General features: G+C 35.1%; 1 pseudogene; it reads right to left on the reverse strand.

Moving 5' to 3' along the window:
* Positions 1 to 2,905: 2,905 nt before the first annotated feature.
* On the reverse strand, positions 2,906 to 19,547 carry LOC142619417 (disease resistance protein RPV1-like; annotated as a pseudogene).
* Between the last annotated feature and the right edge of the window lie 660 nt (positions 19,548 to 20,207).

Below are 20,207 nucleotides of genomic sequence, written 5' to 3' on the forward strand. Positions count from 1 at the left end.
ATATCCTTTGGGATACGGCTTGTTGAGGAGCTCTGGTGGGAATGGGGGATCCTGAGAAAATTTCTTGGGAATCCTTGAGAGCTTTTCCCTTTCCTGTTCCAACAAGGCACTAACATCTGCCAGCGTCAGGTACTGGGGGTTGGCTCTCCCTCCTACTGCTGATCCTCCTAGCTGGGCTCTGTCCTAGTTGACCACAAGGGGAATATTACCCCTGATTTCCTGTGTCTTGCCCTCTTTAAGGAGGCGAATCTCTTGTTGCAAATCCTTCAGCATTTCTGTCATTCGAGCCATGGGGTCTGGCTCCTGTCTTGCGTGCCTTTGTCCTGATACAACCTCCTGTTCTACCAGAGGCACCTTGTTCCTTTGCCTGGAGGCCACCTCGTTTTCTCCTACGGGTTCAGATGCCACAGGTGGTACATTGGTACCTTTGCTGTTCCTTGCTCTTGGAGTCATGCTTTGTGAAGGGACTATTTCTTCCCTCTCCTTTTCCTAGTCCCCAGTGGAGTCGCCAAAATGTGAGAGTCCTTTTTTTTTTTAACGGTATCCAGGCCCAAGCTTAAACAAGGACCCCAGACCCTCTAGTTGTAGTTTGAAGGGACTGGGCTTGGTCTACTGTGGCTAAGTGAGCTGTTTAAAGACCAAGTGATGCACAAGACAAAACTCCTGCAATACACATACACTAGCAGGCGAGAATATATGTATTGATTAACAAGGAAAAACAGCAAAGGCAGACAAGTGTAATAAAGAAAAAAAAAAGAATAATTACTCGGGATCCTCAAATCAGTAGGAAATATTTTATTAGTTTTCTTAGTTGTGGATTACAATAAGCTCACCAAGACTTAATACAAGGTTCAAATAAGCTCAAAAATTACAGACTTAGATGACTCTCTAGGTTTCTAAAACTTGCAAAATTTGAATCCTTTTGAATCCAAGCATGTGCTATAGTGACTGTTTCTAGGATACCGGAAGATATTTTCCTGTCTTCTTTGAGTTTTACAGAGTTTTTTCTTAATAATTCTATACAATTTCTTCCTTGTTGAATGCCCCTTAACGTTGGCTACTTCTTCCTTTTATTGTGCAACATTAGGGTTTCGGGGTACCATTGATTCTTCTCCCTTGGCCCCCTGGGTACTAGAGCCCCCTATTTGTCTCAGCCCTTCTGACAACTAATCCTTTTCTTATTTTCCACAGTTCCCTTCTTTTGGTGTTTTTCTCTTAAAAGTGTCTTGCTGAACCTTTAGCTTTGCTCTCTCTCCACGCCCCTTTCCTCTGTCTTCTCTTTTCGGGCTTACCCCGTTTTAGCCGCCCCTTGTCATCTTTCCCAGTAAGTGGAGTCTTCTTCTGTCAAACTGAAAGTTTTCCCAGCCATTTCCTTTCATGGATCTCTTTTTCTGGGTTCCCCCGAGGCACTGACTTCTTATTCCTGAGTTGTTGCTCTCCAAGTCCTCAAGTTTTGTGCTGCATTGTTGGGTGCTTTGAGAAGGGCCCATCTGCTTCTTGTTCCTGGTGCCTTTTGAGCTGTCTTAATCTTCCTTTAGCCGTGCTGTACACCCAGAGGTCCCAGGCAGCCCGATGCGTCCATGCTCAGCTCCTTTCCTTTCTCTGGTCTTTCCTTGGTTTTTTTCTCTAGTCTTGGCGGGCTGAATTCTTTTCTTTCTCCCCCTTTTTCCTATGGACTCCTTACCCCGTTTTGGGCCTCAGGTCCATCATCCCTCTTTCTTTTGCAACCCCAATCTTTCTCTTTTCTTTTCTTTTTTCAATTTTTATTTCCCACGGATTGGCCCAATGTGTCATCTCTTTGGGCCTTTTATCATGTTTTCTTATTATATATATATTTTTTAGACCTCAACAACTATCAATAGTATTTAAATTATATATATATATAGGAATTATATTATGCATATTATTGTATATTTTTAAGTGTAGCTACGCATATGCATGAGGTTACAAGCTAGTATATAATAATATGTGAAGTTAAGAGAAACTCAAATTAAAATTCCAAATTAGAGTTCCAATTTTGCGTCATGTGTCCTAAATTATTTATTCTTAAAATTATTTCTTAATTTTAGAATCAAATATGGGACCACATCATAAATATTCATCTAAGAGAGTTATTGAGTACAAAAACCAAAGAGTTTAGAATAAATGAATCGTGTAAAAAAAAGTGTTTCATAATAATTATAAAAAAATGGACAATTTATATTTTATACCTAATAATATCCTTTGAAATTTTTTTAAAGAGTTACCAAAATATAAAAATGACTATCAATAGTATATAAATTATATTATGCATCTTATTATATATTTTTAATTATATCCATGCATATACATGGAATACAAGCTAGTTATAAAGTAATAGATCACCATGTTTAGCCCAAGGGTGAATGTACTTGGATTATTAATAAGGTCACTTTATCGTGCAAATTGAACTGCAAATACCCTGATCAAGACTCAATTGGTACTTGAAAAATAATGTATTTACTAATTTCAATTTAGGCAGTGAAACTTATGAATAGTAGCAAAAATAAACTGAATAGTGAAATAATTTTTATTTTTCATTTGGTATCCAAACGGAAGCTTCCAGTTCTCCTTTGTAATCCCCCTTTTTTTTTTTTTTTTTGAATATCCTTTCAGTTCATCTAACATAGGATCACTTTAACTTAGGTTTTATTAGTTAGAAGTAAATCAAAAGGAATATTCTTTAAAAACGTTCCTCTACATTATATATATATATATATATATATATATATATATATATATATATATATATATAGTCAAATCCAAATTCAACCATCTGCAATTCTTAAAATAATAATAATAAAACACCACACCATTTACTACATAACCATGATTTATAATTTCATTTGCTAGTTCATATCCTTGAACAGATTTAAACCATCACAATCTAATTCCCATATCCACCATTTTTGTTAAAGAAATTCTCTAACCATAACGATCGGAGTCTAGCATTCTTGGCCATGAATGCCTTTGCTACCCTTTCATTATCCACCAAATAGTCAAAAGCAGATGCAAGCATAACTTCGTCAAACCTTTCCATCTTCATCACTTCTTCATAAAGCTCTTTCATATCAAGTTGATCTTTTTTGAGTTCTTTTATTGCTAGCTCAACCTTTCGAAGTTGTTTGGAAAACTTATCATAATTAGCACCTCGGTTTGCACGACTCCTTTTTCTATGAGAGCTTGTGCCACATAAAGCTGCATTTGAAGACATAGCTTGCTCCCCTTTTGATACCTTCTCAGAATCAATGTCTGGATCATTTGCCTCCGAGTCAACAATCATTTTTTCTAAATCAATATCACTAAAAGACAGGGCAGAACTCCATGTTGCCAAGTCTTTACAAAAAAACAGAGCCATTTTATCATACATCTCAATTTTCTTGTTCAAATATTGCTCATGATCAGGATGTGCCTGTTTTATTTTTTTATTTTTCAAAAAAAAAAGAAAATGAGCACAAATAGTTAGTAAGAGATCAATCACTAATATAACATCAACATAGTGATGAAAATATGATTCATACCATTACTTCCTCGTCATACGCATGCTTTTCACAAGTAATCATTTTCAGATTATCATTCCATCCAAAAATATTTTTTCTATTGTGAAGTTGTGTTATGGTACTCCAAATGCTTTCCATGGTTCGAAGACAATTCTCCACATGATTACATTGGCATTCGACCCCAAATTTCTCACTAATTGCTTGGGCTGCTCGAGCTAATGATTCAGGCATAAGTGTATTGGATGGCTTATTTCCTTTAGTAGCGTCATTAGCAAGTATCTCAAGTAACAAACATTGCATTGGTTTTGACCAGCTAAATTGATCGCTTTTATTTTCCTTCTTCTCATCCTTTGTTTTGCCCATCGCTATAGTCACAAGGACAACAAAAGAAATCAAAATTCAACAGATGAAAACAAAAAAAAACATGTGAAAACTCTATTATATGTCCAGTAGAAAATTTTATTATCAAAATGAAACTTCAAATGTGCGTTATTAAATCAACATGAAAGATCAAAACATAATTCTAGAAAGTCACAGAACAAAGTCCACTATACAAAGAAAATTTATTCATTCAGCATAACATTATAATCTTCCCACATGGCATGATATATCTCATCTGTTTCCTCAACCTGATGCAGGATTTTTAAGAATTCAGCACTATACTAGGTTTCTTGATGAATTCTTGAGTGAGGATTGATGTTTAAGAGTTTTAGGTTAGAAAACAATGAATATTGATGGCTGTATTGGGGCTGAAATATGGGATAAATAGAAAATAAAATAAATAAAACACAAGGCAACGGTTCCTTGGCATCACACCTAAGAGAAGTTTATAAGCCGCTGAATTTTATTGATCAATCACTATATGAAATAACATTGACTACAATAGAGCCTTTATATAGAGGCCATAGTTATCCCATTCCTAGTAGGACTTGGACTCTGAATAACCTATTCCTAGAACGCATAGAAATACTAATAACAATTAAATAAAGACTCAATAACACCTGAACCAAATAGGAAAACTCAAAACATAAAATAAGACTCATGGGCCTATAGGACTGCCAAGTACAGCCCATTCCAGAAATTACCAAATTGCCCTTATCCTAGTAAACTAATTAAAACTAATCCAATAGCTTCCCAACCTAAAAGACTCCATAACCTATCAAAGGTGCTAAGAAGGTCCAACATCAAACTTGACCACAATTCTTGAATATTTGTATATTTAATCTTCTTTTTCATTGAGCTCTTCCTTGTCCTCATCATAACTAGTCTCTATTTTCTTCCTAAACTTTCCTTTGTAATTGTTGGACCCTAATTTTGAATTTCAATTCGTATATATGGATATAATATAGGAAGAACGGGTGTGGATTCGGGTGCAAGTGCAGGCGCGGGCACAGGTACAGGTACGTATGGCAACACGGCAATTTTTGAAAAAGTAAGACACGGGTGTAGCAGGATGTGTTTATTAATTGATTATTAAATATATTTTTATTTATATTTTCTATATATTGAGATGATTTTAGGGTTTTTCCTTTAAAGTCTGCCAACAAAAACGGTGTGTTTTGATCTAATATTTTAAGTTTTTTTTTTTAAAAACAAGAATTTCGGCCCATCGAACTAAACTGGACCGAATTGGGCCAAATCAAAAAATAAAATAAAATAAAATTCAGCCACGGACACGTGTAGCCACAAACGTCCATGCGAATCCAACTCGAGTGTGCCGGCCAAATCGGCAAACCCATGCTTCCCAGATATACATCTTCCATTATTGAGTATATGGGGGGTCAACCCTCATTATGTGATTGGGAATGACATAGCATGCCAAGAGTGCCTAAAGACTACATCAACCTGTGTTGGGAACGATGATGAGGGCAAGGAAGAAGAGCTCAAGGAAAAAGAAGACCAAATATACAAAGATTCAAGAATTGTGGTCTAGTTTCGATGTCAGACCTTCTTAGCACCTTTGGTAGGTTATTTTAGTTATTATTGAGTCTTAGTATTGAGTCTTTTCGGTTCGGAAGCTGTTGAATCAGTTTCAAAGTCCTATTCAATATACTTTTTTCAGTCCTATTCGGCAGAGTAATGTGCAGAAATTAGGTGGGATCAATTATTTAATAAAAGTGTTGCCGTGTGAATGTAAAATTGGCTTCTTTTTGACAAGCTAATACATATAACATAGTAAAAAGTTGATTGTCCTTTGTCTCAAAGGGGGCAAATAACCTTTCACTACAATACAGTATTACAACTATTTGAGAATTTTTGAGAAGGTAGGGGGGCAATTGCCCCTCCTTCCCTCCACCCCTGCATCCAATACACAAAACCGTTTATTCAAACCGTCAAAACCTCCCTCACTGGTAATTCGCAAGGAAGAGCAACAAAGACTAAAATAAAGCTTTTCTATTTTCAAGAGGATCATTACTAAACTCTTTCAAGACAAAATCTACCCAGTAAATGCCTATGCAGCACCTAAACAATCCAAATCTACACAAAATGCTAGACAAGCAATATGAGCTATTACAGCTACATAGAAAATTCAGTAAATAAAGATAATAATTGTAACCAAAAGGAAGTGTGAGATGGTTGTCACCTCGTTCAGTTTCCTCAAGAAAGCTCCAATTTGCACTACGTTCTGCCTTGTTACTGTCATCATAGGTTCTCATAATTTTGGTAGCTTTTACTACTGCTGAATTTTCCAATTCATGATGGACACTATCAAGCCTTGACTTAAAAAATTTATTTTCACATCCATGACATATCAAGGAGCTAATGGAAGAGGGAACTTCTAGAATAGCAGTTCCAGTGATATCAAGTTCCTTCAAACATTTGATTTTCCCCAAGTTCTCTGGCAGTTTGGAAAGTTTCGAGCATCCCAAAAGAATGAGTATTTCAAGAGACCTTAAACTATCCATGCTGCTTGGAAGATTGATAAGAGATTGGCAGGATTTCAAATCTAAAACAGTAAGCTTACTGAGTTGTCCAATGGATGGGTGGATCTCAACCAAACTAATGCAACCTCTAAGACAAAGTCTCTCAAGTCTCGGAACCCCTGCGACGTCAGGTGTCCTAATAAGGTCTTCAGAATGTTCAAGATTGATGAATTTTAACTTGTCTAAATACTGTCAACCAAAAAAAAAGGATAATTAGCTCCCATTATTGAATTTTGTTTGAAGTAATAACAATTTTTATCGATGAAAGGATGAAGCTCAAACACAAAGAAAGTGTATTTGAAGCGACTCCTAAAGAAAAGATAAATATTAAGTAAAACAGAAAGACAGAAAAACAAAATCACCTTTACACCTCTCCAAAGATATTCAATTTTGCTAAACTGCAGTCTAAGTTCAACAAGCTCTTTTGATTGGAATCCGGATGGCAAACATTTTGAAGAATACCCACCCCAATCAAGAAGTTTTAATTTATTAGAAAGATGTTTGAGGCCATTTGAGATGTGCACATTATTAATTATGAGCAATCTAAGATTACACATCATTGAAAAACCTTCAGAATACGATTCAATGTGCCGATATGCCTCATCCCCTTCAAATAAGTCAAGGACTATGGCCTGAATTGCTGTTGTTGCCTGAGAATCAAAAACAAAGGATCAGTGAATTGCACAACAAAAGTTAAGAATACTATAAATTTTCAGTTTTATACAGTGTTAGAGGATGCAAATAATATCCATACTGAGTTTTCCACATATATAACCACCTCTTGACCATTGGTAAATCCAACAAGGTGAAGGATGAGAAATTGCCAAATTGAGCCCATCGAAGCAATTTAATTTTTTACTTAAGTTTTATTCATATATTAAAAGTGATATTTTCATTTAAGAATCATACATTGCAACTAGAAAGGATGCAATTCTACATTTCAAACATGTAAACAATGTCACAATCACATTGTGTTTTCAAAATGTAAGAAATCATGAACAACAATTTTTTTTTTTTTAAGTGACAAACACATTAACACAAGAAATAGTCAGCATATTAACATGAAATTAAATAGAATTTTGTATTCTATATTTTATAAATTAAGTACTTAGAATTAGATAACTACATATATATTGGATTATATATATTTTTTTCTTAAAGAACTAATTTATTGAATGAAATTGTGTTGTGTATCTATTCAATATTGCCCTTGAAATAAAGTGTTGTTTAGCCAACGTTCTTACCGTGTTGTTCGTCAATACATGAAACAAATCCTTACGAAGCCACAACCTACTGCGCTTTCCAGGCTCTTCACGTGATTCTTGACGGACAATTTCCATACCCATTTCTTGTACTAGTTCATGCATCTGCAATGTGTCGTTCTCTATGGTTAGGAGAGATTTATCCACAAGAACTTGTATTCCGATTCTTGCGTGAAAACCACAGGTCTCTAATATCTCTATTACTAGATCTTTCTTCTTCCCTCTAAAGAAACACGCAACATCTAGAAATATATCCTTCCACATTTCCTCCAACCCATCATAACTTACTTTTAGTGTGTCAAATATTTCTCTTTTAGGATTTTCTTTAAACCTGTCCAATGCACTTTGCCACATATCCACTGTTCTTCCAAACAAAAAGGAACCAAAAGTTACAAGAGCTAATGGAAGGCCATTAGCATAGCTTACGACATCCTGGGAGAGTTGCATATAATCTTCTTTGGGTTTTTCATTTTTGAAGGCTTTCAAACAAAAAAGTTTCAAAGCATCCTCACTACATAATAAATTAGGCTTATATATTTTATGCACTCCATGATGGACCAACAGATGTTCATCTCTAGTTGTTATAATTATCAAACTCCCCGGTCCATACCAGTCATGGCCTCCAGCCAAATTTTCTAGCTGATCCAGTTTATTAACATTATCTAGAACAATTAGAACTCTTTTATGACATAGCCTTCTCTTGATCATGTCAACTCCATGATAAACACTCCTTATCTCTATATTTCTTTCCTCCAAAATATCTGCTAGAAGCAGCTGTTGTAATTGAAGCAAATCAAGTTTTTCTGAATACTCCCTTGCATTAGCAATAAAGGAAGAACCTTCAAAATGATCACGACGTATTTCATAGACAACTCTAGCTAGAGTTGTCTTTCCAGATCCCCCCATACCACAAATCCCTATCATACAGCCATTGTGCCCATGATTATACAAAGTGTACAATCCTTCCAATGAAGAATCCATTCCTACCAAGTCATTGGTAATGCTTGAGAAACTTGAACTCAGCTTTTGAAATATCACTTCCACAATTTCTTTGATTAATTCTGACACATTGCTGTAAAGATAATAGAACAATAATTAAGTGATGGTCCAAACCAATCATAAAACCTTGGGGACGAAGAAAAATATTGGGCAATAATACTACTTGCTCAAACAAAAATGAACTCATTAGCTCAGGAAACATGGATAGAAATACTCAACTACCCATAAAAGAATTCTATGATTATATTTACTGAAACAAATCCATAAAATTGTCAACTACCAGAAATGTCCTTTGAATTAATATTTGAGTGGACTAATATCAATTAGTGTGTTCCTAAGTGTGTATTTGGCATTAGCTTTTTTGTTCAACTTTTAGCTTTAGTTTTTATGTATTGCTTTTTAAAAGCTCACTTTTTCTCATATTTTCAAAATACAAGTATACTTTAGCACATTTTCAACAAAAACCTAAATAAACTAGTGCCAAATGCACACTTAATTGACATGTCTTTTTTTATTATTTCTACAAATGTGATTTTTGGGCTTTCTCTACCTTTTCTTATTCCCTCAACTTAGATCAACTCACTCTTTTTTATTGGTGCATTGGTCACACTCCTTTGAACATGACCGTACCATCTTTAAGTGACCCTCCCCCGTCTTTTCACCGATTGGGGCTGGTCCTACCTTTACTGGAAATTTCCTCATTTTGAATTCTAACTTTCCGTGTATTTTCACTTAAACATCCATCTTTAAGGATTTTATCAATATCGCAGCCAATAAACACGATTGTAATTGTTTTAATATTTCAATTTATGCATTCATATTATGCTATTCTATATACTTCCAGAAAATTGTCATTTAAATATCAGCATAAAATAAATTTCTTAGGAAATTACCGATCTCAAACTTGCCAACCAGACAGATTTGCCACTTCGCGCAAAGCAGCTCTCCACATTTGAACCTTCTCCATAATTCCATCAAACCGTGCTTTGTGTTCTTCAAAAGCTCTTCCGAAAGTTCCTTGTTGTTTCCGTACTTCAGATGGATCAATATCATAAAAAACCGGCAAAACTAGCATTCCCTTTTCGTACTTGCATTGAAGAATCAGTGCAAGTTCATCCAAGCACCATGTCGAAAATGCATAGTTGCTTGAGAGCACGACGATAGCAACCCTCGATCCTTGCACTGCTTTTACCAGCTCTTCTGAAATGTGGACTCCTCCATGAAGCATTTTAAAATCCATACAGGTCAAAATGCCCTTCCGATGCAAAGCATCATATAGAAGCTCCGTAAAATTTTGACGGGTGTCCCGGCCTCTAAAATTGAGAAAGACATCGTATTTCCACCAAGGTGTTGAAGAAGAACTACAACACAGAGAAACAAAACAAAAAAAGTATAGACGATTTTATATTTAGATTTTTCATTTCAAGGATGAAGGGAAAGGAAATATATAAAGAAGACGAATATGAGTGAAAAAGAGAACTTACAAACCAAAACCCTCTTGAATCGACGCCATATTCAGTTCCTATTAGATAGTAATTGCTTTTTAGTAAATGAGAGGATTAGTGTTCTTTCCCAGAGTGAGAGAGAGAGAGAGAGAGAAATAGCAGATCGGAGGAATTCATCCACAATTTCTCAGCCTGTTATTTATTAATAAGTCAAGTCATCAGCGAGACAAAAAAAAAAAAAAAAAAAAAAAAAAAAAAAAACTAGTCAACAAAGGCAAGTGGACGGTAATTTGACTGATTTTCGTGATGGTGGTGACCAGCTATAAAGCACCTTTTAAAATTCTTTTTTATTTTTTATTTTAAGTTCATAAAAATATTAATACTGTAATAATTTTTTTGTAATTTAATATAATTATAATGAGGGAGATATATATATATATATATATATTTTTTTTTTTTTTAAAGAAGAAGAACTTCATTAATTATAAGAGGAAAAATCGTAGAAAACAAAGTTTATTTGTAAACTTAAGTAGTGTTCAAATTTAGGTTGTGTTTGAAAACATGTAAAATATTTTTCGAATGTAAAATATTTTCAATTATTTGGTTGCATTTTGAAAATTATTTTGGAAAATGTTTTCAGATATTTGGTTTCATTCTAAAAATGCTCATTTTCTACTAGTGTTTCACATTTTCTCAACTTCCAAACAAATTTTATAATAGAAAATTTCAATATATAAACTTAAAAAAACAAAACTCAAAACAAAAAACCATTTATCAAACACTGTCATCCTCAATCAAACTGAGAGAGGGACGAAGAAAGAGTGAGCGATTGAGGAAAAAAGAGAGGTAGATCGAGAAAGAGATAGAGGTGATCAGTCATGGGTGGGTCGATCTAGAGGCGGCAGCGGAGTCGACGATGAGATCGAGAGGAAAAAACGATGAGATCGGTCATGGGTGGTGGCAACGAGATCGCGAGTAGACGATCTAACCCAAATTGTGGTTGCATGCACGACATCAAGGCTATGGGTTGAGGACGACGATCTGGGCTTCACTAATGGCCAATCTCTCTGTGCTTTGGCTTGGGCTTGGCTTTACTTGTGAGTGATGCATGGAGGGGAATGGGGTGGCGTGATCTAACCGGATTCGGGGGTGGGTGGTCAAAGTTTGTGACTTTCCCTTCTAGCTCTCTCTCTTTTCTAGTGTGAGAGTCCGGAAAATGGGTTTTGAAGGTAAATGGGATATGTAAATAGTTTACCGGTGAAAGGGCTCTATTTTACAGTCAAAGGAAATAATTTTCAAGTTGACCATATGTTACATGTGCATCGAAACATACGTGAGGGTGTAAAATATTTTCCTAATTCCTTTTACACTCAAAACAAACACAGCCTTATTTGAAAAAATGAGGAAAGTGAAGGAGTAAGAAAAGATTAAAAAAAAAGTGAAGTATTATGAATTGTGACAAGAATACTGCTATAGCCACACTTGCCACAATTTATTATTATTATTTTTTTAATCCTCCAATTTTGGCAATTCAGTTGCCACAATTCAACTCCTCCACTTCTCACAAAATGCTAGAGATACAAATTTTTTTAACAAAATGCTGATGTGGTGAGTAATTATTGATAAATAAAAAAGTGATATTATTGATATACCCATATGAGAACCAGTAAGAAGCTGGCCATAAAAATAATTTGTGAATGTAGCATTACTCTTGCCACAATTCAGTTTTTTTTAATCCTCCAATTTTAGGAATTCAATTGCCATAATTCAATATATTTTTTTTACTCCTCCAATTTTGGGGATTCAATTTTTTTACTCCAATTTCGGCAATTTAGTTTTTTTTTTGCACATATATCGGCAATTACCATTGTCAAAGTTCCTTTTTCTCTCTCCCACTTTTGTCACATCATTTCTCTCTCATTTTTCCTACTTTTTCTCAAAATTTCGGCAATGGTAATTCCAAAATTCGCTTATCTCCTTATTTTCCCAAATAAGTTTGAATAGTGCTCATATCACAAATAAATTTCGTTTTTTACAATATTCAACCAAAAGATTCTCAAGTTGTCCTATACACTTAAAAAATTTATGTTGGCATATCTTCCATCCAAACTAGTAGAATACGAGACAATATTGCTCTTCTTGCTAAAAATGCACTATGACATTCCCTTTTAGTGTGTGTTTGGCAAAAATTAAAAAGCTAACTTATTTTACTATTCACTTTATTTTTGCTACTATTCATGGGCTCCACTGCATTTTTTGTACTTTTTATAAGTCCCACTGTACTATTTTAGTTAACTTTTACCTTTATTTATAGTACTTTCAGCAAAATAAGCGGATCCCAAACAGACCCTTAATGCATGAATATTAAGACTTTTTTTGTTGTGATTTTTTTTTTTTGTAAACACTTTAGATAATATTATTCAATTCTTGTTAAAGATTAGTTTGATTTGATGTGATAGATTTATTTGTAATTTTAAGTATATTTTTATTAATAAAGCATGTTTTACATAGAAAAAATTATAATAAGTGTGGGATGAGTAGATTAACACATAGTAGAGTTGTACAAGGCAAGGTCCTATGACATCCCTATACAATATAGCCATTACTCAATCTATATGTTCACTCTATGATGATTGCTCTTATCATCAGGCAAAGATATTAATCAATTTCTGGTTTGAGTGGAATTTGAATCCTAAATCTCTTATTTGACGACAAAATACTTATCAGTTGAGTTAACTATAATTAAAAATTGAGAATCCACGTATTATTAAGATTTAGGAGTACCATATGTTGAGTGCACCCCACCTTGTACAACCCACATACTATTAGGACTCATGTAATGAGCTTTTTAGAACCCACATACAACCCACATATTATTAAAACTCACCTCAATCCAGCTTGTGTACAAGCTAAGACTCCTTTGCAGAGATCTTAGTCGTGTGCCCATAGCAGGGGATGCTGTCATAAAAATGTTACAGTAGGAGACACATAATATAACAAGATAATAAAAGAGATATTCTAACTAAAGTACTTGCTGCCAACCAAAGATAATATTTAAACAATTTTGCAATAGGATAACACGATAATGTGAGTATGGCAGAAATAAGTTAGCAACAATAAACAAAACAATGTTAATGCTTAAACGATCATGATAAAAGAGGGGAAAGGGGATTAGTCTGCTGAACTTGGCTCCTTAGTAGATTTAAGTCCAAGTTGGGAACTAATCTCCAATGTGAGCAATCTCACATGGAAATCCTACCATAAAAATTGCCTACTTTGAAAGAATTGACCTAAATGGCTCAATTTACTCTATAAGCATAAACAAACATCATTTAATACAATTTGAAAATTCTATTGCTCTTCCTTCTCCATCATAAACTTTTATTTATCTATCACTAGCCACTAGTTACTCTTTCGTGCATATAATTGGCATAACCTAATTTGGTTCCTTCTCCATCTCTAACAATTATTTATCTACAATTCTACATTGGCTACTAGAAATTCTTTTGGGTATAAAAATTCCACAATATGAGACATACGCACTTAAGACAAGATATTGAAAAGAAGCATGGACTTGGAAGAACATGGATTTTTTTTTAAATGGTGTAAATTGTCCTATGAGCTTAGGGAGCAGATTGAATATTAAAAAAAAAAAAAATTAATAGCTTATGATAACCCCAATCTCAGAGGCAGATTGGATTAATTTTCATTTTAATTTTTTTACTAAAAAAAGTTATCATTTGGCCTTAAAATTTTTAATTATATACTAATATACTTTTTCTAAAACTTTGCCTGTTTAATAAGTGATTGTACTCTGTTCTTTCTTTTTCCATGTGTGTTCACAATTTCAAATCCCCCGTTCTTAGTCAAGTCAACAACTTTTCCTGGGCCACCCTCAAGGAAATTTATTCCTTTTCCCATTACTTTTTTCAGAGCTTTTGCGTGGCCCGAGTTATTGATTACCAGTCCCCCACGTTTACTCCTTTCCTTTGATGCTCTTTATTATTTTCCACTTTCAGGTTGTGAGAAATGGAATTGTGATATTACTGTATTTCCCTTTCATACCTTCGATAAAAACTAGTATTAGCCAAACTAGACTTCTTTGGAACATCTTACAAATAAAAAATCTTGTCCATTCAACTCAATAAACTTTGAGGTCTGGACTAAATATCTCTATCAAATATTCTCTCTCTTTCTTTTGATGCTTGAAACATTAACATAAATTGTTAGGTTCTAAGTATTTAGAAACTAATATATTAGAATTCTAATGTGTATTGTTGGCAAACCATGATCAAAACAGATGTCTAGTTATGTTTTAAACTTGCTCAAAGTATGTGATTTATGTAAATTTGGAATCGAGTTAACTGCAGAAGTTACTGTGCATTTCTGCCTGACTCGATCGATCGAGAATTAGACTCGACCGATTGAAAGTCGTGCAGAATGTTTTTCTACAGATTTTTCCAACTCAGCCCTAAGCCTATATGACATGTAGGGTTTTATGTTTTGCCCTAGGTAAAAGGCAAATCCTAGTCATGTTTTTGAGGTTGCCCATATTGCTGTTTGTGTGAATCTCTTATGAGATCAGAGAGGTGCTTGCCTTCACACAAGCTTGGGATTATCAAGAAGGAGATTTCTTCGAGAGCTTGATGATTGTTCAGTTGCTGCCATAAGAGCTTAAAGATACACAAGCAGGGGTGCTTGTACTTGCTGGAGAATCCAAGAAAGAAGGAGTTCGTGGTCTTGGAGCTTACACGTGGTCGTGTCAGTAAGTTCTACTGGTGGGTAGCAATAGGATGTTAGTGGTCTAAGTCGCTATTGCACACTTTGATTCTTTCATAGTGGGTTCAGGTTTACCTTGAGGATAGTTAAGTTAAATCCTCCCCAAGTTTTTTACCAGTTTGATTTTCCTGAGTCATCATATCATTGTGTTATTTATTATTTCCGCTGCTTTACATGATATGATTGTTATTGTTTTAACCTAGATCTGAATAATAAACTTAAGTATTCACTTGGTTAATTAATTAGGTTAATCCAATTGTGTTTTAAGGGGTCTAAACAAACTCTACAAGTGGTATCAAAGCGGGTAGCTCTTATGTTGTAGATCTTTTGATCTTTGAGCTGATCATTGACCCATGTTGTCATGAAATATGGACACTCTCTTGTTATTCCTCCTCACTTTGATGGGAATAATTATGCTTACTAGAAAGTAAGGATGAAAGCTTTCTTGAAATCCATTGATGAGAGAGTCTGGAACTCCGTTGAATACGGATGGGAGAAGCCCACTACTCCTGTGAGTGAGTGGCAAACGTCTCAGAAAGAAGCAGCAGCCTTCAATAGCAAAGCTATGAATGCTATTTTGAATATTGTTTCTGTGGAGGAATTTAAGAGAATCTCTAATGTTGAGGAATTTAAGAGAATCTCTAATGTTGAGGTTGCTCACACTGCTTGGAATATCCTTCAGACTGTGCATGAAGGCACAAAGGCTGTTAAGATAAATAAGTTGTAACAATTAACAACTAGATTTGAAAGCATTAGGATGTCTGATGATGAATCTTTTGATGAATTCTATACTAAGTTAAATGACATTGTTAATTCTACTTACAACTTGGGTGAAATCTATGATCAACCTAAAATTGTTAGGAAAATTCTTAGATCTTTGGCTGAAGATTTTAGACCCAAAGTGATTGCCATCACTAAAAGCAAGGATGTGGACTCCAATCCTGTTGATGAACTTGTAGGATCTCTTCAGTCCTATGAGTTGGACCTACCCAAAACTAGCAAATCCAAATCAATGGCTCTTAAGTCTGTTGATGATGTTGAGGTTGATGGATTTGATAATGATCTCTCTGCTACAGAGATTGCTTACCTTGCCAAGAACTTCAGGAATTTTCTTAGAATTAGCAACAGAAAGGCAAGAGGTAAAAACACCGATGAAGCTAGAAATTTTAGGAAGAATGATCCCACTAAGGTTAACAAAATAGAAAAACCTAGAGAAAAAGTAAGTCAATCTTCTAATAATTCTATGGGTCCTCAATGTTTTGGTTGTCAAGGGTATGTTCATGTGAAATCTGAATGTCCAACATTCTTGAGGTCTAAGGGTAAAGCTATGGCTGTAACCCTTAGTGATGATGAAGTTTCTGATTATGACGAGGATGAAAACTTCATTGCTTTCACTGCTACTACTGTAGTCAATGAAAGTGTGACTGTTGAATAGAACCTTTATGATGGGGAACTCTTTGAGGATGCAGATCTTCAAGAAACCTACAATAAACTTTGCAAAATTGTTGCAAAGGATGCTATGAATGTTGAATTAGGCTTAAAGAAAATTGCATCTCTTGAGGTTGATAAGAAAAATTTGCTTGTGAATTTATTTGATGCTACTGAACTTTTGAATAATGTAAAGACTGAGAACATGCTTTTGTTTGTTAAAGTTAAATCTTTGGAACATGAACTATCTGTTGCTAGAGAGCAAATGAATAGGTTTGCTAGTTCCAAACTTGAACAGATGTTGAGTGTTCAAAAGTCTCCTTCCGACAAAACTAGGTTAGGTTTTGTAGAGAGCATCAATGTGTCTGCACCAAATTCCACAATCTTTGTTCCTTTATTTTCTTCTGAACCCCCTGTGCGTGAGGTTGTCAAACCCATAGAAGTTTCTCCTCCCAAGAAGATTAGGGTTGATCCGAAAGAGTCTAAACCTAAGGAGTCTACCCTTTCTAGGAACAGGACACATGAGAAGTCCACTTGGGTGTGTCATTTTTGTGGAAAATCTGGGCACATTCGTCTAAACTGTTACAAGCTTCAAGTTGCTAAGAGAGCAAATAAATCAAAAGTACCTGTGTCTCAAGCACATGATCCTATAGTACTTATTGGTGAGTTGGTAAAGGCTCTAAACCTTTATTCCAATTCTAGAGTTGGAAATCATTCTAATATGAATAAGAACTTCAATGCTCAAGGTGCATCTAAAAGACTTTGGATGCAAAAGGCTCAATCTAAGTGAGCCTTTCTGACATGGTCCTTGTGCTTTATTGCTCCAATCTTTGTGACCATTTGTTTTTTGCTACTTTCTTTTGCTTTTGTTCTCTTTGTTTTCTAGGATTTGCATTGCATAACATTCATGCATTTCATTCTAGGATGTTTTTGTTAATTTTTCATTAAAAAAAAAAGGGAAGCAAATATGTTTTTGCATTTATTTTCTTAGTTTTTGAAAACAAGGTTGGTCAATTTATTTTCATATACCATGTACATGTACTCTGTTTAGCTTGGATGAGCTTATCTCTTGCACTTTACTAGTTAAAGCTTTGTAGTGCATGTTGTGTGGGAAGATGTTTGTAGTTTTTGACTACTTTGTCGTGATCTTGAAGTCACAAGTCTTTGACTGACGGACTTGATCCTTTTGAGAAAGGTATAAATAACCATCTCAACACTATTCACTAACCAATCATGAATACCTTAGCACATATCGTAAGATTTTATGCTCGAAAAAGTGTAGCACATGCACAAAAAGAACATAAGGTGTTGCATCGAGTTAGTTGCTTAAAGTTGGTGTGTACATTATTGGACTTAATGCAAAAATCAAATACATAAAATTTGTGTGTACATTATGAGGCAAACTTAAGAAACTCACATGATTGCAAGCTTAGATCTAGGAAATGTGAGAGTTATATGATGTAACTCTTTAGGTGATAGTCTTTTTTGCCTTCTTTGTGATGAATTTTGAAAACTTTGTGGTTGATTTTTACTTACATATCGCCTCACATGTTTCTCAAGTTTTTGCTAGTTGCACACACTACACAAGTTACTCTTTGTTAAACTTTGTACATGTTATTGTGTATGTTTTTGGTTTGACCAACCAAGTTTGCAAGTGCCTTGTGAATTTTGCAAAATCATTTTGATGCTTGAGAATTCAAGGAAAATGTTTTGAAAATCTATATTTTTGGGAAACTGGGTTTAAAACTTATGTTTTTGAAAAGCATTTTATTTCATACTCATGCATTTTATCCATGAATTTCAATGCTTTGAGGAGTTTCTGCATAAATTTGTTTTATTTTTCAAAAACTGAGTTTTCCAGAATTTCGACCGGTCGAACATGTTTTTCGATCGATCGAAATTGCGATTAAATTTTTGGTCATCCATTGTCTGTTTCGATCGGTGCTCGATTGGTATTCGATCAATCGAAGCATTTTCGACCGATCGAATATGTTTTTCAATTGATCGAAAATCGTATGGAGACTTTTTAAAAAGAGTTTTCTTTTCATGTGTTCATCCACTCTTTTCAAAAAGTTTTCAACTTTTCTCTCTCCATACGAACCGGTCAAGCCATCCATTCAAATTTTTGTCGTTTTCCTCAATTCTTTTTGCAAGGTTTTTCTCTCCAAAGGCTGGTAAGACCTTTATACCCTTCATTTTTCATTTTATTTCATGTTTCATGCATAAATTCATGCATTTTAAGGGATATTTTCGGACTAAGCCATTTTTGGGATTTTTGATGATTCAAGCCTTATTTTCTAAAATTGATTGATGGGTTTTTTTTTCCTATAATGCTATACTCATGATCCATAATGTTTAATTTGGTCAATTTGGTGTTTTGGAGAGAATTGAAAATTCTAGGGCTAGCTTTGTTCCGAATTGGGGATTTTGTTCAATTTAGGTTGGATTGATGAAATTGGCTTGTTGATTTGATGTAATTGATCATTCTAAACTATTTTATACCTTATGTGATGATAAATTGGTCAAGTGAGTATATTTTCTAGAAGTGGTTTTTGAAAATTTTAGAGTTTCGTTTGTTTTAAATTCTATGCTCAAGCCAATTTTGTGATTCTAAACTTCAATTAGAACTTGTTGTCACTGCATTAGAGCATGCATCATGACATTTATTTGTTCATGCATCATTTAGTTTTTTTGTTGTTGTGCTAACTTGCAGTCTGCCCTTGTGTTTTGTTTTTATTCTCTCTTTTGTGTCTTTGTTTATTACTCTAGCACCATGCCTAGGAAGACTAGAGCCAATAGGACATCCACCTCTACTTCTGATCCTTCCTTTGAGAGTGATAGGTTCTTGAGTGCAAAGTATTAAGAGACTTTTGAGAATCTAAACACTAGGAGAAAGATTTGGGCTGAGCGTAGGGTTCTGTTATATGAGATTGATCCTGCCATTAGGGCAAACTTTGAGCGTCGAGGCTGGTTTCCTCTTCTGGATTTTGATGCTCCTCCTCCAGCCATCTTGATTAGAGAGTTCTATTCGAACCTCTCTGTTCACTCCTATGATTCCAACACTCTTGTGAGGAGTTGGATTCGTGGTGATGCATATACCATTACTCCTTCGGTAGTGGCTAATGCTCTAGGGGTGCCTCTTATTCAGCATTCTGTTTACCCCTATGATATGTCTCCTCCCCTAGACGACATCATGTCCTACATCACCGGTACTTCTATCCGATGGGGTTCTGATCCTCGGATCACTTTTGCTGAGCTCACCGAGTCTACCTATCTTATCTTTGGGATAGCGTGTCATTCCCTGTGGCCTATTTCGCATTTGCACACCATTCATTTGGAGCGATGTGAATTTTTGTATGCTCTGGTTACAGATGCTCCTATTAGTTTTCCTCATATGTTTCTTTGTTCTTTGAACGAAGTGTATAAGAGTTCATCTATTGCTCATGCTCTTTTTCATCCTATTTTCATTCATAGGATTTTGTTGTTTTTAGGTTTGTCCGACTTCCCCCTGTCTGAGCCCGTTCATGTTATTGCTCCCATAGGTGCCACTTTCCTTAGGCAGAGGGTTGCTCAGATGAGAGAGAGCTCTAAACGCCCTTGAGCTGAGTCTTTTGGTACCGTTCCCCCTTCTTCTTCTATAGGTGTTCCTTCTGGTGAGGAGTCTGCTGATCCAGTCGAAGATGCTACTGCTGATGTTCCTCCACCATCGACTTCGGATGACTTTGACATTCGTCGTACATTGGAGTCTGTCGTGACTGTTCAGGCGGCTCATGGTCAGATTTTGGTGGACAATCTGGATGAGATCCGTGCTTTGCGAGTAGACTTGGCGCTTCTTCGCCATTCGCCTTCACC

This window comes from Castanea sativa, chromosome 12 (assembly GCF_040712315.1).
Source record: "Castanea sativa cultivar Marrone di Chiusa Pesio chromosome 12, ASM4071231v1".
NCBI lineage: Eukaryota > Viridiplantae > Streptophyta > Magnoliopsida > Fagales > Fagaceae > Castanea > Castanea sativa.